Source organism: Cryptomeria japonica, chromosome 11 (genome assembly GCF_030272615.1).
Source record: "Cryptomeria japonica chromosome 11, Sugi_1.0, whole genome shotgun sequence".
Taxonomy (NCBI): Eukaryota; Viridiplantae; Streptophyta; class Pinopsida; order Cupressales; family Cupressaceae; genus Cryptomeria; species Cryptomeria japonica.
Window position 1 is genome coordinate 397,211,397 of NC_081415.1, and position 25,854 is coordinate 397,237,250.

Here is a 25,854-nt window from a genome sequence, read left to right on the forward strand (position 1 = left end):
TCTAAAATTAGGATTCTCTTGTGTGCAGAAAACCCTAGGATCCCTAAGGCTCTCTTAGAATTCCTCAGGCCCAAGGAGTTTGCTGAAGGTATTAAGATTGTTTATAATTAGGGTGATATGTATTTGTACCCTGTTTCTACAGTTTTTAGAGTTTATGGTTTTAGAGGCACTCCATATTTATTGCCTTATCAAGTCCCAATGAAGGTAGGAATTGCAAAAGTCTTAAGGTAGATTGGAAGTGTGCAAGAGGCAGAGCTGACAAATAGAGGTAAAGGGACTATTTTCCCAACTATTACGATGGCTCATCATTTTGTGATCACCAAAGGAGGCTGGAAGCATTTTGAACAATTATTTAAACCATATAGGTTGTCTGCTGTGGTTTCAAGATTTGTAGACCTAGAAGATTTTTTCAATGGCATGTTTAGAAAGAGAGTAGTATGTAAAGGTAGACCACACCAATTTCATTTCCCTGAAGATCTAATTAGGAATGAATTTAATTTGGATGAGCAAGTATTGAGGAAAGAGAAGTGGGTGGCATACAAAAGAGCTCTTGATTTCATTCATCAATTTGATAGTAGTTATGACCCTCTTTCTAGTTTTAATCCCTTTGAGGAAAAAATCAAATTCTTAATTCTTTATTTTGAAGACCTCATGCAAACTTTGAAAGAAAAGAGGGAGGCTATAATGAGAAATGATCCTGACATGGTTATATTGGTTCTAGCTAAGCTTGCCTTTGCTAAGGCCATCCCACTAGGAGACTATGTAATGCACAAGAAATCAAAATACAATGTGATGATACCAGTGATTGGTGAGCCTTCTGCTTCAAGAGGGAAAAGAGAAATTGAAGATGTCATTGACATCCAAGACTCCCCTAAAAGGCAAAGAGTGGGGCAGGAAGTGCAAACTGATGAGCCTTTGTATTCTCCATCTCAATCCCCCATCCACATAGGAGATGAGCAGGTAGTGGCTGAACAATTGTTACAGTTAGGGAGTCTAGGGAAGATTGCCTACACATATGAGGAAACACAAGAGGGGATGCTAGAAGAGCCACCTAGTGTTGAGATGAACTTGACTGAAGGTGAGCTCAAAGGTAAAGAGTTAGACCCAACTGTCAAGCAAGCCAGTGAGGAGTTCCTGGCTGATAGTAACTTTGTTACAATAGGGGCCTTCATGCAATTTGTATGGAAACAAAACATGGAATAATTTAAGGCTGGATGTGAAAAAAGGAAGAGTGAGTAGCCTCATAAAGATGCAACTTTGGTGGAGGAAGATGTAAAACAAGAAATTATTGAAGAATTCAAGGCCATTACTCCTGAAAAGGGAAGAGAGATGGTATCAAAGGTTGGTGTTTTAATTCTCCCTAAGTGGGATATAGCTGATGCTTTGGTACTTGAAGCGGTCAAGAAGGAAACTAAGCCTATGGAAAGAGTGACATTCAACAAAGATGATGTTGCTTTAGTCATGTGGTCTTTGAAAAAGGATAAAAATAGAAGAAGAAAAGATACCTTAGATTCTAATTTCCTAGGAGGTATGATTGTGAAAAGAGTCCAAGATACAGGGGTGGTAGAAGCTACTAGTATAAATTTAGAAACTGCAAAATTCAGTGTAGCAATGGTAGAAAAGGAGGCAAAGGAAAAAACTAATCTCCAATTGAAATTGGAAACAATCTTGAAGGCTTATAATGAGGCCAAAGAAGGGATAGCTAACCAAGATAGCATCATTGCTATACTTCAGAGTCAGTTGGCAGGATAGCACCATCAAGGTGAGTCCTCTACTCTAATGATAGCTTCTTCTCCAGCAAGACCTCCACCTACGTCCTATCATAGAATATCCCCCTTCTCCTATGCCTTCTGGTTTCCAATCAGTTGAAACTATTTAACATGAGTTGGAAAAGTTGAAATAGGCTCAAACCCTATTTGCAAGTATGAGGAGAAGTTAAAGGCCATAGTTTTGAAATTTTCTGATTCAGTTAGGGCCTCTGTCGTACATTTTTCTATGAAGAAGATTCTGAAAATTTTGACAGAATTAAGAGAAGATGAGACCACTTTGGAACCGATTCTGAATAAGTGGATGCCTAGGGGAAAGGAGTTAGAGCTTATGTATTCATCCCATGCAAATGCAGAGGCAAATGATAGTCTCAGATCCACTATAAATTCATAAAAGAAATGAATATACTCTCAAAAGAAAGGGCAGGTGTGAAGAGAAAAGCTTAATTGTATAGGAAGGAATATTCTAATCACAAATATGAGTTGTTTCCAGGGGTTTTTGTTGGTTTGACTCAGCTAAAAGAGGAGAAGGCATGGTTGGAAGAGTTAGACCACAAATTGTCCCAAAGGGTTAATGAAATCATCAACACTGATGACACGCCCTTATTTGTCAAGATAATTGAGGAGATTGAAAAGGTAAAGTCACAATATGGTTTCATAGAAATAGAGATTGGGTAGTTAAGGGTCACTTGGAAAAGGCTAGAAGGGATGAAGAATAATATTGTTAGTTTCTCTTGGCCAAGTGATGACATGTTTCAGGAGTGGAAGGACAAGTATGCTGGACAAAGAGAAGATATTCTAGAACAATTAGAAGATGTTGCAGTGGAACAACAAACTGAAGAGGTCGGTGATATTGAAAAGGACTTGTAACTATTTCTTGAAGGATATTGAGGTTTGTAACAAACTTTTCTTAGGAATGTCCAAAGCTTGTATGCATCCATGATATTATAAATGGATACTAGGACTAGTAAAAAAGGATCACAAGAATTTTTGTAAGGAAACTCTTCAGAAATATATCTAGGTTTTTTCTAGTTTTTACAGAGAATACTTTGAGTCATGTAAAGAATATTTTTGAAAATGAATATAAAGATACAGATCAATAATTTTTAGGCCTAAATTTGTGTTGTCTTCTAGTGTACACTCGTTAATTTGATGGTTTCATTTGAATAGTCTAGGGTTATTTGAGATTGTTCAGTTTTAGAGATATAATTTGTTTGGGTGACTCTATAGCCCGAGATAAGGCACTAGTATCCAATTGTGGGATTCTTTCTATCTTTCTTGAAGATCAATACTAAAAATGTATACAAGTTTTTCTTCTAATGTTTCAGTTACATTGAGGTGATGAAATCCACTGGTTTTTGACACTGGTTTACTATGGATCTCATTTTTAAAGTGTGAAAATATTCACAGCAGGTATACCCACCTAAATTTTGGATAAGTTCAAAGTGTAGAAGGTTCCAAAATCTTGTTATATGTTACTCTAGAGTTCTATTTCCCTGATCTCTTCATATGCAGACAAAGTTATTCATTTAATGTCAGGAGGATAGGAGGGAAATCAAAATTTGAGACTAACAAAAGTGCCTACTCTGCTGGGGAGAGTCATAGTGCATATCTATGTTACAGATTGGTTCCTAAATTAGTTCATAAGTTTGTTTGGATTTCTGTGATGTTGCAGAAGATCACATTATCGCTCATTTGTGCTATCTTTCTCTTTGAAAATCTTCGGGATTTTTTAAATCTTCACAAGTGATTTGTTTAAGCTTGTTTTCTTACTTCCCCACAATCTATGTGGGTGGTGACTCTAACAAGTATAACCAGTCCTTTTAAATAAGTGTAACTCTTTTAAGAAAAAACAAGTATAATGCAGAGAGGAAGGAACACTAGGTCTTTCATGAGGAAACATCCTCATGAGACGTTGCAAGAGTGATTACCTAAATAGACACAGAGAGGCCAGAAAAGATCAGTCATACATGAGCCATCTAATGTTTCTTGGGTACAAAAGAGCATCAATACAGGTAAGTCATTTGAGAGACCCGTATATGCAAATTCAAATTCTTCTTCCCGCGAATCTAGGCAAGATATTTTAGGTTTCCATTCTAGTTTGTTTGGTAATATTGAAGATGCCCAAGTTTTAAATCATGGGATCTCCCATGCTAGTTTGTCTGGGAAGGATAGGAATATTTCAAATATTAAGAGAGATTCTGTACCTAGGACAGTTGATGGAAACATTAGTTTAATTGATATTGACCAAGTCAATGTGTCAGACTCTGAAGAAATCTTCCCTGATGAAGATAAGGTATTCCAAGAAATTGAAGTCCTGAATAGAAAAGTCCATCATTTAAATTCCTTCAGAACACAAAAGGAAGCAAATAAGGAAAGAGAGGTAAAAGTAAAATTGATGGAGAGAGACAGGATTTTAAGACAAATTGCTTGTTGCCATTTTTGATGATTATGTTGTGATTGTCATTGGTGGGCACACACTTGCTATGAGATCACTTTTTGTATGTATGAGCTACGCTCAACTGGTATTTGTTTCAAACTGGTATTATGTTATAGTCTTTAGACTATCAGTGCCTTGCAAAAAGTGTTTACCGATCTCAAGCGGCATGAGGACCTCAAGCGGTTTGAGGATCTCAAGCGAAACGCAGCAAAGAAACTAGAAGTGACAGTTATCATTTTCCCAGTCTTCATTTCTGTCAACTGGTAATTTTCTAAACCGATATTACTCTGAGTTACCAACCGGTAATTGGTAAATTTGTATAAACTAGTAATACTATGTGATGAGTTACCAACCGGTATATCTTTGTGATGAGTTACCATCCACTGACACTTTGATGATGATTTTGTGTCGTGTTACCAAATGTGTCTAGATACAATGAATTTAGGAACTTGCAATGTAATCCTATTGGACCAACATGAAATTAGATTCCTTTTTAAGGACATCATGTCTAGGGTTTTAATGTGTGTAGTTGTTAGGGTTTGAAGTGGTTGATGAGTTCTTGTATGTGCGATCTTAACAGAAAAGATCAAGTCTGTGCACTATAACAGAGTGTGGATTTTACTGAAGACTGAAGTAATGCTGAAATGCATTAGCAATGAGCTATCATGGATCTAACCAGGCAGACTATGCTATTTGCTAGATCATTCACTTGTTGATTACTCACATCTTTGACAAGTTAGAAACCCTTAACCGGGTAGGCATAGAAAAGCCTTTGTAAATCCTCTAACAAGGTGATTCACATTTGTGGATCTAAAATCCTCTCACAAGGTAGTCTTTAATCGGATTTATCTCCTAATAGAGATTGAGATTCCTAATAGGATCTGTTTTGGTAAATAACATTGTATGACCTTAACTGGTTTGGTTACTATTCTGCAGATAGTTACTTGTGAGTTTCATCTAACCGTGGTATTTCCCATTTGGGTTTCCATGTCAAAATCTCTTGTGTTATGGTGATTGTGCTTCTGTGGGTGAATGCCTTACTTGCTATTTGGTTTGCATTTGTGTTAACCAGTTTGTTAGTTAAACTCTTATACCGGTTTACTGCTAGATTGATAAAGTGTTTGAGCACAGTAATTTTTGGTATACTAATTCACCCCCTCCTCTTAGTATTCATCAATTGGTATCAGAGCCAACCTTTCTGTAAGTCTAACCACTTGGAAAGAGATATGGGGGAATACACTGTGAGGGAACTTACTCATCGGCTCACTAAAACTGAGCAAGCCTGTGATGGACTTAAAGTCAAATATAAGGCCTCTCAGGAAAAAAGAAGAGAGCATGCTAAAAAACTGATGGAGCTAACTGAAAATAGTTCTTCTGATGAAGCGGACATGGAAGCCCTAGTTCAAGAAGTTGAAAAACTGAATGAGTCCAATGCCAACCTAAGAAGGAAACTTGAAGGACTAACTATCAGAATGTGTCAAGAGCTTGAGAACTGGAGGAAAGCTGAAGATCTGGTAAAAGACAAAGATCATGAGATCCCTAAGATGAAGTAAGAGATCAGTGCACTTACCGCTCATCTTCATAAAAATAAAATGTAAAAGGAAGAAATGCAAGGTGAACTACACATGGTTGTTTCTGAGAATGTAACCTTAAAGGAATCCAATGCTACTATCACCAAAGAACTTATTGAGTCAAAGGAAATACTTGCCAAATTCAATAAGAGCACTGTCAAGCTAGAGTAGAAGCTTGAGTCAGCTAAACCAGTAAAGAATACCAATGGACTTGGTTTCTCTGAATATGAGGAAGGTGAGACCTCTAGAACAAAAGATGGAGCATCAAAGAAACAACTAGCACCAAAGGACAAAGGTAAGCAAAAGTTCAAACCTGTTTGCTTTAATTGTCTCAAGGAAGGACACACTGCTAATGTATGTAGAAGTAAGGCTTACAATAACTTTCCTTATTTTCTAAACGATAAGCCTAGACCCAATAGATTCAATGGTAATTGTTATGCATGCAACAAGTTTGGGCATAGAGCATTTGAATGCAGGTCTGTCATGCACAACACCAGAAGGTATCCTCAAAGGAGTAAAGGAGCTTTTTCTGAACCCTCTGAGAACTGGAACCCAAACCGGTCTAATACCTATAATTATCAGTCAGAAAGCAGTGGCTATCAAGCGGCAACTGGATGGAGAGCAACCTATTTGATCTATCATGGTAATGGTCACACTGGTGCAACATGTAGAAGGAAGAATGGAAACATGAACAATGGACCTTGGAGAGCACTTGGAATGATTTGCTATCATTGCAACAAACCGGGTCATATAGCAAGATTCTGTAGAACGAGAAAGAATATATCGGATGATATACATAACTCCGAAAGGAAAGATAGATGTTGAAATTGTTCAAACGGATATGAAGAAAACCTAGAAGAAGAAGCCAGAAAAAGCGATTCAAGAAGAACTAGTTTATGCACCTAGTGTGGAAGTCACTGAACTAGCAAACTAAGCATCAGAAAAGCTTAGGGGGAGCAAACGGTGAAATATCTTGAACCCCCAGTTTAAACCAATAAAAGACCTTAACCGGTAAGTGATACCTGTCAACTGGCAGAAGACCGGAAATGGTAAAAGGCAAATTAGGGTTTACACCCCAATAGTGGAGCATTTATTATGGTAGGTGGAGAACTTGTTTAAAAGGATTTTTCAAGTCATTTTTCACTTATTAGTTCTCGAGCGAAGAAGTTTTTTTAAGCACTGAGCGACGAAAAGCAATTTGGATTGCGATTCGAAGAATTCTCAAAATCTTGAAGAAGAATTAGAAGCGAATATCAATTGGTCAAGTGTAGAGCACAAAGCGGTATTTCAGCAACCAAAGGAGTGAGTGACGAAGTGTAATTTGCAAGCCCTAAATTTCGAATTACAAAGGTATTTCTCAAAATCTCTTTGTTTATCATGGCTTTCGCATCACACTCTAGCCCTAGTGCACCCGTTGATCCAGTAGACTTCATTCAATGGAAGGAAAAATACAATGCCCTATCTTAGATACCCGTTGGTGTTATAGTGGAGGAAGGCATTTCCAATTACATTGACTATAAAATTGAAGACTTAGGATCTCTTGTAATCCATTCCCAGTTGAGTTTGTTCTGTGGGATGGACAAGAAGATTAAACTGGAATTTAGCATCCTAGAAAAGAAGAAGCTTCACAATGCAGTCTATTTCCTTGAAGAGTTTTCAGATGATCACATCCGCATCATTATGAGTAGAGTGCACTATGATAAAATGTACTTAGAGTAGATGCATGACATCACACCGGAAGTGATTCATGTCGTCACTGGTTTCCATAACGTCAGTGAAGTGCCAGCATCAAGGAAGATCAGCAAGACAAAAATGACCAAGCTCACCAGTTCAGTGAGTGACTCATGGGGAATGACTATCAATTCCATCAAGGATGATCTGGTCAAATATGTGTGTATGGTGATAGGATACCGAACGTTCCATGCCAGCAGAATCAAGTCTGTCTCTGCTGCAGCGATAAATGTTGCCTACCGGATGATCATGGAAGATGCATCATTTGACTTATGCACCTGTATGTAAAGGAAACTTCTGGTGAACTTAAAGTTGATTAAATAGGACAATGCCTTGAGATTTAAGTTTGAACAACTTTTGGTTGGGTTGTTCTTCTACTTCCAAGGTTACTTCCCAGGAGTCGAAGATATTCAGTGGTCTGCTGACCAACCGGTTACAAAGCAAATCAAGGAAAGCCTTCAAGTGGTTGGAACCGGTTATCCAGAAGTTCTAAACAATTACTTTGATGAGTTCACACGTAAAATGAGCCAAAGAGTGAGAATATCAGGTGGTATTGTCAAGAAATATGAAGATGACATCTGCTTCACCATCAGAGTTGATGAATGCATAATGGAGGCGGTTGAGCCTAGACAGGAAGAAGTGGAACCGATGGGATATGAGGTAATGTATGACATGCTAGATGGGTATGCCTCTACCCTACTTGCCTCACCACTTGATCCAAAGGCAAAGAGAACCAAAACCTATTTAGAAAGGGTTACACCGGTTGAATAACCATCAGTAAAGAAGGGAAAGGCAGTGCCTTCACCATTGGCACCGGTTACCACAGCAAGTCCCAAAGTGACCAAGCGGTCACCAACAAAGAAGAAACTAGAAGCTACACTCACCAACATCTTTGAGAGAAAGCGAAAGACAAAAGACACCACACCAGACTCAGAGGACACTGTGTCTGAAGAACAGCTTAAGAAGGCTAGGCAAAATAGGAAAAAGACAAAGAGTGAACCGGCAACATCTGCACTAGTAAATATTGATATTTCCTCCTACAAACCTTTGACACATTGTCAAAGAACTATTAAGAATATTAGAAGAAAAGTACTTGGTGATTTGAAAGAGTGCTTTGATGATTTTAATGATGATGAAAAGAAGAAAGTGGAACAGGAAGTCATCAATTATTTATGTATTAATGACTAGTGGCCATCAAAAATTAAATCTGAGACACCTGATTCTTTGTATAATTCTTTAGATAACAAATGGCACATTGCCATAGAGAAGGAATAGGAAATAAGAGAGGAAGTATTTGCACAATACTTTCCTAATGTGCCTAAAACTGAACTTTATGAAGTTGTGGAAAGATATAAGGGCCTCTTCTTCATGAGAAGAAGGAGACTCTTGTTGCTAGAAGGAAAAGTTCCTGAAGTGGTAAAAGATACCCACTCTCATGCCCACGCCGCTTTAAGGTTGCATCAAGTGGCTGAAGCCAACAGGAAAGCTGAGCAATAACTGACAACCAATAAAACAAATGAGGTATATGACAATGAAGGAGAACAGGTCATTGATCAAATGGATCCTATTGATGTTGATGCCTTGAATGGTGAAAATGTCACTCTGGGTACACCATCAGAAGCGGCAGGACAAGAAAAATGGGACAAAGAAAAGGTTGCCAAGGAGCAAGTGAAAAAAGAGAAGAAGCAATAGGAAGTTGAAAAGAAGAAACAAGCAGAAGAAGAGAAAAAGAGAAAAGAGGAAGAAAAGAAAAAAGAGGAGGAGAAGAGGAAACTAGAAGAGGAAAAGAAAAGAAAAGAAGAGGAGAAGAAGAAACAAGAGGAAGAGAAGAAGAAGAAGAATGAAGAAGAAAAGAAAGAAGAAGAGAAATGACACGAAGAAGAAAAGAGAAAGGAAGAGGAGAAGAGGAAGCAGGAAGAGGAGAAGAGAAAGGCAGAAGAGAAGAGGAAGCAGGAAGAGAAGAAGAAGAAGGAAGAGGAGAAGAAGAAGCAAGAAGAGGAGAAGAAGAAGAAGGATGAAGAAGAAAAGGAGTGGAAAGAAGAAGAGAAGAAGAAGGAAGAAGAGAAAAGAAAGCAAGAAGCAGAGGAGAAAAAGAAGGCAGAAGAAGCTAAGTTAAGAACCAAAGAGAAGGAGGAAGTGGCACAGAGCACATAGGTGGAGACCCCAAAGGCAACCGGTAGTCAAGTCAAATCGACTGTCTTTACCAGTCCCATTGACCTCCAATCTGCTAATGAATCATGTTGGGAGTATTTAAAACTGAGTCAAGTTCATAGGCCTAGTTCGAAGGGCCTAGTTTTCGAGAGGGTAAAATGGGGCCAGTTGATTTTCAGAGGGTAAGGCTCGGGATTCATGTCCCACACCTTTCATTTGGCCTATTTAGTGATGTGCAACTTTCAGAATTCAATTTGGATAAGTTTATGAGGTAACCAGTTGGAGGGGTGAGCTGGAAGTGCATTTTAGGCACAAATGCAGATTTTATTGAGTAGCCTACTTTGAGCGATTACATCTTTTGCCCTGTTGATCATCATGGATAAATTCAAAATGGATTCAATTCTATGCATTAATGTGAGTTAGCCTACAAAATTTCAAGTCTTGACGAATCCATTTGTTCAGTTTTCATAGCCAATTCCGTTTGTAGTTTGTGTGTTTTGGCAAGTCCCTGTTTCAATAGCTAGTCGGAGCCCTGTTTTGCATAAGTGTAAAAGTTACCTCAGTAAGTGTCATGTTAGAATGTTTGTTCTGGGCTAATGTTGGTATAAATGATGAGCTATGTTTCAAATTTCAAGGCTCTACCAATCCGTTTGATCGGTTTTCAAAAGAGCTCATTTTGCCATCAAATTCAGTTATCCGCACTCCAGTGTTATATCAGTTAATGTAGCTATTTTGGTGAGTGCACCATTTGCATCCTATCAGTCTAGTGATCGAACTGAGAATTCAAAGATTTAATATGTACTTAAACGTACTCGTGTTCCAAATTTGAGGGCCTACGGAGGTTGTTTGATATTTTTGAGAAAGGCGTCATGTGTTGCCAGGACATTGACTTCATCAGGTCCGCAGTGTCGACAAAGCCAGTTTGTCATTTTCGGAAATTAATATCTCTTCGCTCGAGACTCATCTTGAGAAACTGTTTGGTAGAAGTCATCCTTGTATATCAGAGTACACACCTGTCAGATGGCGAGCTCCAGAAAGGTGTTTTGACATGTTTGAAAATTACGTCTTCGCGATTAAATGCGAAAAATTATGGCGTAACTGCCTGAAGGTTGTAAAATGCAATTTTATGATCCAAAAATGATGCCAATCATTTCTAGAGGTATGTTTGAGGTCCGTGAAGCATTCTAGGGGCCAGTTGTTTGAAAACGAAATTTTTTTTAGTCGGACCCACTTTGGGGCCCAACCCCGCTCGTGTCATTGCATAAATTTCATGGTAAGATGCCACTATTACCAACTCTATTTACATTTTGATCCTTTATGTCTTGTCGCCATGGTGAATTAAGCAAGGTGTAATTCCAATATGCGCCTTGCATGGTTAATGGAAAGGGTATTTTTTAAAGGATTCAAGACAAATGCAATTAGCATTTTGTAAGTAGCATAAATCCTCCTGTGCAATGCAAAAGAATGTTTAATCTTTGGATGAAATAGATGAATGTTTTGAGGTGAGTAATTCTAGATAAATCTCTTTAGTTTTGAACTTTATTGTTTTAGAGAAAGGAGGTACCAAGTAAAGAAGAGTTCAAGAACCTCAACAAACTTAATTTGTATCTATTTTCCTCATGTGCCTGTTGATAGTCTCCTCATATATGTTGTAGCAGATTTCATGCAAATATAATTTCTTTTACTGAATACAAATGATGGAGGAGAGGGAAGGCAAAAAACTCTCAAGGATATGAATTTTTACCCAATCATCCCCTTCCCACGTGATGGTGTTTGCATCCCTCTTTTGCTTTGCATTGAAGTGGCTGAGTAGAGAGGGTATTGCTGAGTGAGGCTTAATGTAAATTGTAAGTGTAATAGTGCCTTCCCCCTACTATGTGGAAGTGGCAACAATGATTTACAACAACCAAGCAAACTGAAACAGCTTTCCCACTCACGTGCCTCCTTGTCCTCCCTGCTGAACATGGTGTGGTGAAAGTTTGCAGAGTATGCCTGCGTGGATGGAGAAGGGGCTGCAGGTTTGAAAGTATGCAAACAATGGCAAACACAACAGCAACTTCCTCCCTGTGTGGAAACCAATGGGGATTGTAAAAAGGGCAGCTTGGTATTTGAAATAGTTTGTAGAAGACTTCAGGATTCTATGTGGGCATTGGAGTTACCAGCAATCATTGACACTGCAGCAAATTACCAAGGCAAGTGTGCCAATAGGAAACCACTCTCACATGCTCTCCCTCCAGCAGTAAACAACATTCAGCAAACAACAAACTTCATTCCACCCACGTAGCAATTGGAAGGATAACAATGGATTAAATCTTCAACCAAATACAAAATTGGCTAGTGTAAAGCTATTAAGTTCTTTGAAAATGTATTGGAGGGGTAGAGAAGAAGTTAAAACAAGTTTTAGCTAATGCAAAATGTGAACTTATAACAACAGCAATGATCCTCTATGTGGTGGTGTTTGGAAGATTTTTAGAAGCTCCAGCATGTGATTAAAAACCACTCCATCCTCCTCCTCTACGTGGTTTCTTTGAGACAGTAGAATCTTTCAAGTAAGTGATTTAATAGCTCCTCCTTTAGAATGTACAATGTGGCATTGAAAGGGGCAATTCAAATCAGCAAATTGTAATTGGCAGGCTCCCAGCCAAAACCCCCACCCACATGGAAACTAGTGAAGGCAATGTGACATGGCTGAATGCCATTTTAATTTTCAAACATATTGCAATTTGTAGGGTGTTTAATGTGAAGCCCCTGTGTGGAGTGTGGAGGAAGGAGAGGCCAATAAACTTCTGTGTGATATTTTGAAGGAGGGTTTTCAGTTTCAAAACAAATGCATTTGGATTAAGAAACCCTCCATTAATGCCAATCTCATATTTCCCACGTTTTTCCTCATTCTTCTCTATTGGCGGTGGTGGTTGACCAAGGCCTTGTAAGCTCCAAGCAATGCATTTGGTAGTTGCAGAGAAAACCTTCAGAAAATGTGTTCCCAGGCTAAAAACATTTGTCCCACATTGGCTGGGAAGTGTGATATTTTAATGTTTATATGCAAATCTCTATACATTTAATATGTCTAAGCCATAAAGGCTTTTGACGGATGGTGCTTGATGGCACCCAAGGTGGGCCCATGCGTGAGCACGCTTCCTGAGGCAACAGAGGAGATGATTGAGCAACGACCAGGTGGACCCCACGCAGGCATGCTTCCCGAGGCAGACGAGCGAAATTTTGTAGAGGAAGGCTGAGTTAACGAGTGAGCAAGTTCGAGAGAGATCAACGACTCGCGCTATTTGGGAACGGAAGATGCACGCGAGTTACACCCCGCAAAGTTGCGAAAGCCAGGTGGCAGGTATAGTTAGATGTCCAGCAGGCGGGTCCCAGTGAGGTGGTAGTGAGGTGGCACACGGTTGGCACACAGGTGGCAGTCCAGTGGTGATGACGTGGTGCTGAGGTGGTGTACACGTGGTGGCCAAGTGGTAGTGACAAAGCAGATGACGTGGCAGTGATGAGGTGTCATCCTAGGTGGCGTCCGGTCAACCTCATCGACCAATCAGATCCTACCACGTGGCAAAGCATCAGAGCACATATGGAGGAAAAAATCAAAATTAAAATTGTTTATTATATAGTTTAAACTATATTAATAAATGAAAAATTTAAATGATGTGCACATTGGGGAATTAATTCGCCCAGGACTCAATTTTTGGCCAAGGTATAAAGTGTTATATGTTTTCGGAAAGCTCTCGGAGTGAGGAATCCGATTATGGGGTTAATTTTTACAAATGTGGGATATTTTGGAAGTAGTATCCACAGGAACAAAATTTAGTTAGAGAGGAGACACTTGGCAATTCAGTTGCAGATTTGATTTTCTTCCCTCCTCTTTTTATTCCGAATTCTTCTCAATTGTAGGGGTTCCAGTTTTTGAGAGATTTGCTCCAAGGGAGAAATCCGAAATTGCAAGTTCTAGTGATGGCATCCTTTTATCAATGCAAATGACAGTGTGTTCGTCTATGTTTTCAGTGTTGTCTTTACTGTAGGTTTAGTTTCAGTTTGCAGGTTCACACATATGCAAGGCATGTGTGAGTTTCCATGAAATTGTCTCCAAAATGTACTCAAATTCATATAATTTCATATTATCAAGGATAATTTGAGTTGTCTCTTTTAGATTCCTCTAAGAGTGTAATGTTGTCTTTTGGGTATTCTTCAAGGAAGGATTTAAATCCTAAAACCCAACATTAATGATTTTGAATGCATATTGGATATCTACATATAAGTATGGTTTTGTGACAGAGCAGAGGATTATATTAATGTAAGGCATTGATACATGAAAATTTAATGATGAAAAGAACTTGCATCTGAGATTTCTCTTCCAGTTTTATGCATGACTCTGTGGCCTGGATAAGGCACTAGTCTCTTGTAATTTTTAAAGGTTGTCAAAACACCATTTAAAAATCCAAAATCATAATATCTTTTTATATGTTATGTTATGTGGAAGTGTCCCTCCATCTCATGATTCAAAAATGTTGAGTTGCAAGTGTGAATCTAGCCCATCTGCAGTTAATAGGTCTGATTAAATGCATCAAAGGTATACCCACCTAGGTTTTGCAAAGCTTGAAGAGTAGAAGGATTCATATCCTTGTCATGTTGTCCAAGCCCTAAGGTGATTCATTGATTGAGATTGGCTATCTCATAGATAGATTTGCAGGTATACTTGGGTTATCACTTTTTGGTGAACAATAAATCAGAGCTGCTACAAAGCATTAAGCTTGCTCAAGAATGCCTAGAGGTGATAAGAAGGAAGAAGGAGAAAGATGTGATCCAAGCTGTAGTGGACACTCTTATCGGTTTGATACCTGGTACCAACCTCCCTAGTACCGATTCCTCTCTGGCCCAACTAAAACTCTTATGCACAGTTATGGAGGACCAGGTACAAAGCCTGGAAAAGGTTTCTGAAGCGCATGCCAAGAAGGAGCATCAAAAGGCTTTAAACACTGCCTTGGTGAAAAAGTTACATGAGTGCTAGTCCGATCTGGAGAAGTCACAAAAGGACATCAGAGATACAATGGATGAGGGGAAATTACTACTCAGTAAGATATGTCTACCCCATCTATTCTGTGATGATGTGCTTGCCCAAAAAGACAAACTACAAACTGATTTGCAGACATTCATAAGCACCTTTAGGCTACAAGAATTGATTTGGAGATCAGCAATTAGACCAAGGATTTGCAGGAACTACAACTGGTTCTACTACCAAGACTGCAAATACTTCAGAAGTGCTATCTCAATCTGGATGCCTTGATGGTTACTCAAGAGATGAGTACTTTGGATGCCATGGAGGAACAAGTATCCTAGATGCAAATGGAGAGTGAGGTTGCTACCTCATTACTTGAGTCATGGTCCTTATCCATGAAGCAATTCATGTAGGACTTTAAATCAGTTTTTGACAAGTTTCACTCTTTATTGTCATAAACATTTATTCAGCTAATAGAAATAGGGGTTATTCAGCTGTATCTTGTCATTGTTGGCAAAGGGGGAGAAGTATTCTGGTATTTAAAATTTTGATGCATGCTATGTATACTCATGTTGATCTCTATAAGGAAGTAGTATACATTTTATTTTCTGCAAAGGGATAGTATATATGCTTAGGGGGTGTATTTTTTATTATGGCATATTACTTTTGTAAAAACACTTATACGTCAATTTTTTTCCAAAGTGTTGCCATCAATGCCAAAGGGGGAGATTGTTGGCATTTTTGATGATTATGTTGTGATTGTCATTGATGACACACACTTGCTATGAGATCACTTTTTGTATGTATGAGCTACGCTCAACTTGTATTTGTTTCAAACCGGTATTATGTTATAATCGTTAGACTATCGGTGTCTTGCAGAAAGTGTTTACCAATCTCAAGCGGCATGACGACCTCAAGCAGTTCGAGGATCTCAAGCGGAATAGAGAAAAGGAACTAGAAGCAGCAATTATCATTTTCTCAGTCTTCATTTCTATCAACCGGTAATCTACTAAACTAGTATTACTCTGAGTTACCAACCGGTAATCAGTAAAGTTGTATAAACCGGTAATACTCTATGATGAGTTACCAACCGGTATATCTTTATGATGAGTTAACATCCACCGACACTTTGATGGTGATTTTGTGCCATGTTACCAAATGTGTCTAGATACAATGAACCTAGGAACTTGCAATGTAATCCTATTGAACCGACATGAAATCAGATTCCTTTTTAAGGACATCATGTCTAGGGTTTTAATGTGTGTAGCTGTTAGGGTTTGAAATGGTTGATGAGTTCTTGTATGTGCAATCTTAACATAAAAGATCAAGTCTGTGTACTGTAACAGAGTGTGGATTTTACTGAAGACTGAATTAATGTTGAAATACATTAGTAATGAGCTATCATGGATCTAACCAAGCAGACTGTGCTATTTGCTAGGTCATTCACTTGTTGATTACTCACATCTTTGACAGGTTAGAAACCCTTAACCGGGTAGGCCCAGAAAAGCCTTTGCAAATCCTCTAACAAGGTGATTCACATCTGTGGATCTAAAATACTCTCACAAGGTAGTCTTTAATCGAACTTATCTCCTAATAGAGATTGAGATTCCTAACAGGATCTATTCTAGTAAAGAACATTGTATGACCTTAACCGGTCTAGTTACTATTCTATAGATAGTTACTTGTGAGTTTCATCTCACTGTGGTTTTTCCCATTTGGGTTTCCACGTCAAAATCTCTTGTGTTATGGTGATTGTGCTTCTGTGGGTGAATGCCTTACTTTTTGTTTGGTTTGCATTTGTGTTAACTGGTTTGTTAGTTAAACTGTTATACTGGTTTACCGCTAGACTGATAAAGTGTTTGAGTACAATAATTTTTGGTATACTAATTCACCCCCCCCTCTTAGTATTCATCATTGCTAATCTTGAGTTATTCACCCAAGAGAGAGCCAAGAGTGAGGATAAGGGTCTAGTCATCAGAGAAATTCTTGTCGCCAAGACCAACCCTACATACAAATTTGTTGTGGAACCGAATAGGGAAATACTTAGTGACCCACAACCTATTAGAAATAATGTAGATAAGGGAAAACAAAAGTGCATGGAAGATGGGTCTGGATCTAAGACTACAATGGAGATTTCTCATATGTTATGTGCACATGAGAGAGAGATGGAGAGGTTGAGGAAAGAGAAAGAAGATCTGCAAATGGAGTTGGAAAAGGCTGAATTAGCAGTAGCCAATTTAGAGGTTAAAAGAAAGATTAATAATCTAAAAGCTTCTCCTATAATTTTTCCTTTAGCAGACCCAAATAAACTTGTTCCTTAGCAAGCTTCACTCCCTCCAGTCAAAATTCAGTCAACCTTGCCTATGAGTACTATCCCAACTAATTTAGCCCTTGTTAATAACCAAGGTAACCAAATCCCTTTAACTCATAGCCCTAATGTAAGAGTGAGCATGGGAAATAAACTTGCTGCTAACCAACTCCAGAGAAGACCCATTAATCTAGAACTATATAGGTAGCTCTTCTTTGATGGAATCCTAGGCTATCCTAACCAAGTTCCTATAGAATTAAGGGATAGACTCCACAAATTTGTTGTTAACAATGCAATCAGTGCAGAAGAGCACTTAAAATATTTTGGTGACTTAATAAATGATTATGAAATTGTAGATGACGATATCATCATGAAATTGTTTGTACAGTCCTTAGTAGATGATGCAAGGTACTGGTATAGATGTCTCCCTGTGAATAGCATTGGGTCTTGGGAAGATTTTAAAAAATGCTTTCAAGAATAATATGGTGACAAGATAAATGTGAGCTTCATGCTCAATGAGTTCAATAATATTAGAAAGTTTGATAATGAAATTGTCAGACTTCAATGCTAGATTTCAGAAAGCGATGCATAGGCTATATCAAGTAATGAGGTTAGATGATAATATGTGTCTGAATACTTATTACAATGCTTTTTATTCTAAAATGGCCTATATTTTGAGGGATAAAAATCCACATATTTTGAGGGATACATTTAGAATTGCCATCAATGTGGAGAGTAATAGGAAAGCATCTGGGAAAGTAGGGAGAAGAACTGATGGTAGGTTGTGGCAAGAATAAAAAAAAAAACCCAATAAAGTTGCTAAAGAGGAAGACAAAATAGAGAAATTAGTGATTTCCATGAATGATATTACTACCAAGGTGAGTAAAAATGATAAGCCTAATTGCAATTGGCAAGATAGACCTCCTAGGTTGCATGACATGCCTTATAACACTACTTGGAAGGATGGCAAACCTCAAAATGAGATGCCAAAAAACACTCAGAACCAAGATACCCCAGATCCCTTGAAAGGAGGAAATGTTCATAATATGGAGAACACTCCTTGGTGCATAGCTTGTGATGGACCACATTCTCCTCATCAATGTGTTGTAGCTCAAGCCCTTGAAGAATCCATGAGACAAGAGCCTGAGCCTGATATTAATATGTTTGAAACTATTATCGATAGTGATGATGAGTCATTACAAAGTGAACTTAGTGAATGTGATGTGCTAAATAGTAAATGGTCTTACCAAGGATAGTTGACACTTGATTGGCATCCCACCTTGAATGTGGTGACTATTGAAGATGAAGAAGTTCATCTCAAAAGACCCAGTAATGAAGAAGTAAGAAATCTTACAAAGGCTACTATAGCCAAGGCTGAGCATAATTACAACTTGAGAAGTAGTAAGAAGGATGGGGACTAAGGTGAACCTGGCTCAATGTTCATAAAAGAAGTATCCCATAAGAAAGTAGAAAGTAATGCCACCTTTCCTGAAGATGGTCAAGAAAAGAAGAACCAAATTAAAGATGTAGCCAAGGGTATGGATAATAATGCTACTGGTGATATACAAGGAACTGCCACAATGAAAAAGGCAAGTCAGCCTAAGATAGAGAAAGTTAAAAATAATACTGAGTTGATCAATAGTTCCACTTTTGATATGACTTAGGCTCTTACCTCTTACCTAGATGAAGGTCACAGTCTCTTTGATAGAATTATTGAAAATAAAGGAACATAGAGAAGTTGCTTTATCCTTGTTTTCTAAGATCTCTGACAATAATATAGCTATGCCTTCAGTTTCAATGGAATGTGAAAAGGATCATGAGCTACAAACCTTAGAGGTATATGTTGGAACAACTATTACACAAGAGCCCTCATAGGTTGACCCTTTCTATGTTACTTTGTTAGTGAATAACTGATTAATCAAGAACTGCATGATAGATTCTGGTGCAGCTGCAAATGTAATGCCATATTGTGTCATGAAGGAATTAGGGTTGTCAGTAAGCACAATATATGGGAAGTGTTATGCTATGGATAATAGAGAAGTGCCAGTGATAGGTACAATGAAATATGTGGAAGTGAAAATAGTAGCATTCCCTGAAGCAACATATAAGATGGATGTCATAGTAACTGATACAAAACCTCACTATGGCATGTTGTTATCTAGACAGTGGGCTGCAGAAGTAGGTGGAAATGTTCAATTGGATCTGTCATATGATACAATCCCTATCAATGGGAGCCAGGTTAAGTTGTATAGAGAACCACGTGCCCCTAGGGTAATTGAGAAGATAGACCCTAGTATGTTAAATTGTATTATTGATGTGGATCTTGACAATTTTAGAATACAACCGATTTTGTGTCAATTGAAGAATACTGATCCTATTATGACTGAATTGGAATCTCAACAACATGATTTGTGGCACATGTATTTTGATGGAGCTTTCTCCAAAGAAGGATCTGGAGTAGGAGTTCTTTTTGTATCCCCATCAGGTATAACCTTCAAATATTCATTTTTGCTAGCCTTTCATTGTACAAACAACACTGTTGAATATGAAGCCTTGTTATTGGGGCTTGAAGTTGCAACAAGGCATGGGATTTAGTTGTTAAGAGTACTAGGAGATTCAGAATTGGTTGTTTCTCAGGTTAGATCTAAGTATGCATCTAAGAATGATAGACTGAAATGATATAAGCATGCAGTATTGGATGTGATTGAACATTTTAGTGCATTCTCTATTAATTGGATAGAAAGGTCAAAGAATATCATGGCTGATTTCTTAGCAAATGTTGCACTAAAAAATGATGATGTAACACTAACTGGTGTGTCCACGGTTGAGATAAGAGCTAGGCCTTCCATTCCTAACAATGTATCTAGTTGGCAAGTGTTTGTTGATGATGAAGACATTCTCAGATTCATACAATGCATTGATGACTATGATGGACAAAAAATTGATTACAATGCATTGGTACAAGTGGTTGAAGATAGGGAAACTGTGTTTGGGAATGACATGGTTCAATTGGAAACTAATGAAATACCTAAAGGGTTAGTAGAGTTGGAAGGTATGTTCAGTTATAGTGACAGTCATTTGCATCGACAGTCAACCACCAAGTTAGATGAATTAGAGGAAGTGAACTTAGGGACTGAATCATCCCCCAAGTTGGTGTATATTGGAAAACATTTGTTTCCTCATGTTAGAGTTAATCTTATTAATTTATTGAAGAAATATAAGCATGTTTTTCCTTGGTCTTATGAAGATCTAAAGGCATATAGACAAGATTTGTTTCAGCATGAAGTCCCTTTGCTTCCAAGTGCCAAGCCTTTTAGATAGAAACAAAGACCTATTAACCCCCTATTGGAATCTAAAATGCAACAAGAATTAACCAAGATGAGGGAAGGGGGAATCATTAAGTCTATAAGGCATTCATCATGGGTGTCTAATTTGGTCCCAGTTAGGAAGAAGAATGGGGACATAAGGCTTTGTGTTGACTTCAGGAACCTGAATGTTGCCTCTTTGAAAGACAATTACTCTTCTGCTAATATGGAAGCAATGTTGCAAAGAGTAACTGGTTGTGACCTTTTGTCTATGATGGATGGGTTCTTAGGATATAATTAGGTGTTAGATCATTCAAGACTTCTTTTACCACCCCTTGGGGAACATATGTATATGTAAGGATGCCTTTTGGTTTGAAAAATGCCGGAGCTACTTTTCAAAGAGTAATGGATGTAGCTTTCAAGGAGTTAATTAAAATCATCATGGTAGTGTATCAAGATGATTTGACATGTTTCTCCAAAAGGGCAGATGACCACTGCATGCACTTGGAAAAGGTTTTCAATAAAGCTCTGGAATATGGTGTCTCCTTAAATCCAAAAAAGTGTCATTTTGCTATCACTGAAGGAAAGTTGCTTGGGCATATCGTCTCCAAAGAAGGGGTTAGAATTGACCCTGAAAGAATTGAAGCTATAAACAATGTACCTGAGCCAAAGAGTGTTAAAGGTATCTAATCTTTCTTGGGCAAGGTAAATTTTGTTAGAAGATTTATTGCAAATTTTGCAAAGATAGTCAAGCCCATTGTTAAATTGCTTAAGAAGAATACAAAGTTCTGTTGGGATGAAGAAGCTTCAAAGGATTTTGATGAAATTAAAAGGGCTATTCAGGAGGCATCAGTGTTGAAGTCCCCTGACTACAGTAAGCCTTTCTCTCTGTTTTCTTTTGCTTCATATCACATAGTGGTTGTAGTTCTTCTACAAAAGGATAATGAAGGATATAAACATCCTATAACTTTTTATAGCAAATCTTTACAGGTTGTAGAGTTAAAATATGAAATTATGGAGAAGAAAGCATATGCTTTGGTCAAGGTGGTTAAAGCATTTAGGCCCTATCTTTTAAATGCACAAGTGATTGCTTATATCCCACATGCGATTGTCAAAGATATTTTATCCTAGTCTGAGGTCACTAATAAAAGATGCAGATGGATAACCAGAATTTAGGAGTTTGATTTAGAGATTAAGATCACTAAATTGGTGAGAGGTTTAGGCCTTGCTAAGCTGATGGCTAAATCAAACCTTCTTGATGTTGAAGTGAATAATGTTGAAGTTAGGGACATCCTGGTCACCAGTATTGAGACACAACCCTGGTACTCAGAGATAGTACATTTTTTAAGGGATGCAACATTTTTAGAAGGGATGACTCATAATCAGAGAAGAACATTGAAGTTGAAGTCTCAAAAGTATGTCCTTATTCACGGTGACTTGTACTAGTGAAACAAAGATGGGGCATTACTGATGTGTTTGGATAGATCCTAGGCTAAAAGAGTGTTAATTGAAATGCATGATGGAGTATGTGGAGGTCACTACTCTGCCAAAACAACTGCTAGTAAGATAGTTCGGGCTGGATATTATTGGCCTACATTGTTTAAAGATGCCCATGAACATGTCCAAAGATGTGATCCATGCCATAAATTTTCATCCAAATTGAAATATAGAGGAGCTTTACCCCTCAACCCAGTCACAGTGGAAGCCCCTTTTGTTCAATGGGGCATTGATTTTATTGGAGAAATAGTTGAGAAATCAAGAAGAGGTCATAGGTGGATTATAGTAGCCACTGATTATTTCACTAAGTGGATTGAAGCTATACCCACTAGGAGAGCCACAAGTAAGGTTGTTATTGACTTCTTGATGGATAATGTCATAACCAGATTCGGTGTTCCTATGAAACTAGTGATGGATAATGCCATGAGCTTCAAGTCAGAGGAATTCATTGAATTTTGCACCACCCATGGAATAGTTATGTCCTATTCTTCACCATATCATCGTCAGGGTAATGGACAAGCTGAATCTAGCAATAAGAGCCTCTTGAACATTATTAAGAAAATCATGGAGGAGAACAAAAGATCTTGGGACTAGAAGTTAAAGTTGGCCCTATGGGCATACATGGTTACTATCAAGAAAGCAATTGGGGTTTCACCTTTTGAACTGGTTTATGGCACACAATCTAGGGTGCCAGTCAATAATCTTCTTCCAGTATACAAGTTCCTACAAGTTGAGGATATGGAGTTATCTGAACCTATGGAAGACATAATGATTCAAATGGTGGAAGTAGAAGAAATCAGAACTTTGGCCCATAAGAGGAATTTGAAAATCCAACTGTAGTCCAAATATTTATTTGATAAAAGGACCACACTGAGGAAGTTTCAGAATGGTGACATGGTTCTTCAATGGAATGCAAGAGGGAAAGACAAAGGGAAACATAAGAAATTTGAATCATTATGGGTAGGTCCTTCTATTGTTTGTGATCTAAATGGAAAAGACTCATATTTTCTGCAAACAATGAATGGTGAGGTATAAGAATTTCCAGTGCATGGACAGTTCCTGAAACATTACTTCTCTTAAGTTCATGCACAGTAGATCTTAGTATGTATATATTTAGGTTTGCTTTTTTTTTTTTTTTTTGGGCTTGTGTTTGGTCTGTTCTCTAGAGTTTCTGAATTCTTGTGTTGATCTTGCAATCAACCATCCCCAGTCAGAGCCACTATTGTCACTATTTTGAAAATTGGGTATTCTTGTCCCATAGTCAACTAAAATCTGCAAAAAATGTGTTTGGCATGGCCTTGTTGCCTCTGTGTTTTTGGTCAAAAAGGGTTTAAGGTTTTCGAAAAGATTTAGCCTTTCCTATGTTTGAAAACCCTTGTGTTCTATTTCTGCATTACTTTTTTCCACTTAAGGAAGGGCTGGTCTATCATGAAATGTGATTCCCCCCCATTAGATTTTCCCTAGGTGGTCTTTTAAATATTTTTAATTTTTACGCCTTTACCTATGTTTGGTTTTAATCTTTGTTGAGCTCCTTAATGATTATGCAAGTCAATGTTGATCCTATGGTTGTCGTTGCTTTGCTGGGTAAAGATGCTTGCAGGTTAGTGTTCGCAAAATGGCGAAAAGGGTAAGTGGGCTCGACCAGAGGATTGTCCATCGGATTAAAAGACTGCATCTTGTATTGGATCCAACAGATCGCGTTGCTTCGCTAGCCCAAGATGCATGTGATTTACCTTTTGCGAAATAGCGAAAGAGTTGGTGGGTCCTAGAGGTGAGTGATTCCTTTGGTTAAAGGATGATTAGTTCAGAGAAGATCAATGATGGGCGTTGCTTTGCAGCTGAAAGATGCATGTGTTTTACCTTTAGCGAAGTAGCGAAAAGGTGGAGGGCTCGGGCAAGGTGATCATGGCAAGGGTAATAGAAGAGCGGGTTTCTAAGATCTAACGGTGGTCGTTGCTTTGCGAAGAAGATTTTTGTGAGATTTAAGGCCCACGAAGTGGCAAAAATGTCAGTGGGCACAAAGGACAAGCAATTCATAGTTTTTAAAGACCGATTAAGTAGAAGTTAATCGGACGGCTTGCATGGATTCTCAGCCTCAAATCAAATGAAGATTAACGTTCGTGAAATAGAGAAATGATGTGGTGGTCACATGGAGGATGACTTGGCAGGATAGATGGGTTGCTCCATGGAAAGAATTAGTGACTTTTCAGATGCACGTGGCTTCGAAGGGTAGTTGAGGGCCTGCCTTAATTTAACTGGCGGTTATGTTGAAAATGGTAAAGTAAAACGCGTGGTTGCTTGAGAATGGAACCCAATGGAATTATTTGAGGGAATAGCCGATTGCCACGTGACATTTATTAGCCAGTGATGAAACAAAGAAAGTGGTCTCTGAGCTGAAATGGTGTTCATCTCGAGGTGGATCCAACAGTTGTCATTGTTTCACAACCCAATGATGCCTTTAGTTTAGCCTTTGCAAAATGGCAAAAACTGTTAGCCGTCATGGTTGTGTGCGGTTAGTTAAGAAGACTAGTGGTCACTGTAGGAAGTAAAGATTGAGCAAGTAGATGATGATCTGATGGCCGACGTTGTTTTGTGTGGTAAAAGTGTACAAGGTTTAAGGTCTGCGATGTAGCAAAAAGAAGGTAGGGCCCGTCACTAATACAGAAGGACCAGAAGGAGTAAAGGTAGTGTAAGTTTCCAAGGATCCAATGATCATCTTTGCTTCGTGAAGGAAAAGTACGGGTTTTTTAAACTTTGCAAAATGACAAAATAACAAAACAGAGAAAAACTTAGAAGGCTTGTGATCCGTTGGAGCTCGTTTTTGAATTTGATTTGTGAATTCAATTCTAAGGTGACAGCCGAAGCATGTAGGATTAACTTCTCAATTCAATGCCAAGCTATCATATTAAGGTTCACATCAATTGAATGTTAGCATCATTTTGACAAGTTTGTTGTAGAGGAGCTAGTGCAGAGTGAGTTTCTTCAGATGGGTAACAGGTTTTTATGTTTTTCTTGCTAAGTTGCAATCTGAAAATCAATGTTACTATGTGAATTGCCTCATTAAATTTTTGTGTAAATCCCAATTGATAGTTGCATTAACAGGATGGCACCAAGAAGGGATTTCACATGGAAGGTAAATTACCAAGATAGGAATATATGTGATGACTTCCTGGAACAACTAACTATGTCTACCAATGTCGGGGCCAAAGCTAAAGAATTGGTGCCAAAAAAACCTCGTTTAAGAATTGGAGATGGTCTATATGACAAAGGCAATTGGCTCAGGGATCCACAGATAGGGATGTCAGGCCTAGGACTTTTCAAGGTAGGTTTTGGTTAGAGACATTCCCCTGCCCCATTAAATAGTATATGGGAATTGGATGTGGGAAAGCTTATAGTCCCAGGGGTCTTCATGGTTATAGATTTGTTGACCCTGATTGCACAAAATTATGACCCTGTAGCCAAATGTATTAGAAATACAAAGGGATCAACCTTAATTGAGATTAATGATGATGAGTTCAGGAAGGTTTTCAAGCTTAGTGAAGTGTCAAATTATTTAGAGCCTATCAACTTTGAGACACTAGAACAGGTCTACAATGTACAAAGGGATCAACTAAGGAGTGGCCCACTGAAAGAGTTTTTTTGTCAAGATAGGAGGGCTAACTGTAGTAGGCCCCAGTACCATGGAACCTTTCTCCCTGAATTTGTTTACTCTAAAGGCTAAGGGCATGTATCGAGCACTTTGTCAAATTTTTGGAGAAGATGCTGAGAGAAACATGCTAACCCATTACATGGTGATGATTGCATAGATTCTAAACCCCTCTCTAGCAATAACATTTGATTATGTGCCTTACCTCACTGATGAAATTCATGAAAGGCTAGTAGGCATAAAAAATGGTAAGGTGGATAGGCCTTTTGGATGGTACTCCCTTCTCATGCATATGTTTTTATTCAAAGGTGTTGATTATTTTGCTAGTGAAATGGAACTAGTAAAGGAAAAATATGGTGAAGAGATGCCAGTGCAATTATGGAGCACCATTCTATCCTGGGATAAAGAAGATGCCAGTTACCTAAAGTTTGATAGGTGCT